Here is a 571-nt window from a genome sequence, read left to right as displayed (position 1 = left end):
TATGACCAATCGCCATTATTTCTTAATTGAGTCAAAAGAAAATTGTAATAATTCCACAAATTATCATGCGTTTTATGTAATTTAATTTCATAATCTCTATCAAATCATCAACGCGGAAGCCCCATATTTTAAATCAATTTCCGATAATTACATCTTATTACATTACAATGAAAAAGGTGTGTAAATGGTGCATGACGGACTAGAATTTTTCGAAAATCAACAGCTTCATAGTTTTTAAAATAAAAATTGTTTGTGGTAAAAGCCGCATCATTGAATACAGCCCAAAAAAATTGAATCGATTGATCGTTTTGTTTTCGAGAAATAATTGCAGAAACTTCATAAATATACATAATCTGTTATGGATAGCTACAATGAAAAATATATAGTTATATTTTAGTGGTCCATAAACAATACTGTCAATCAAGTGAAACTATATACTGTCAAAAGATTGTTCTTCAATCTGGGTCGTTTTACAGTATATAAATTTTTTAGAGAGACTGTCAGGTGATAAAAGCCTTAAAAGCACCGTACAATATAATGTGGTGTTGCAAGTGCCCTTCATTCTCACTTC

The sequence above is a fragment of the Fopius arisanus genome, unplaced genomic scaffold (assembly GCF_000806365.1).
Source record: "Fopius arisanus strain USDA-PBARC FA_bdor unplaced genomic scaffold, ASM80636v1 scaffold00244, whole genome shotgun sequence".
Classification (NCBI taxonomy): Eukaryota; Metazoa; Arthropoda; class Insecta; order Hymenoptera; family Braconidae; genus Fopius; species Fopius arisanus.
Note: the sequence above shows the minus strand (reverse complement) of the source record.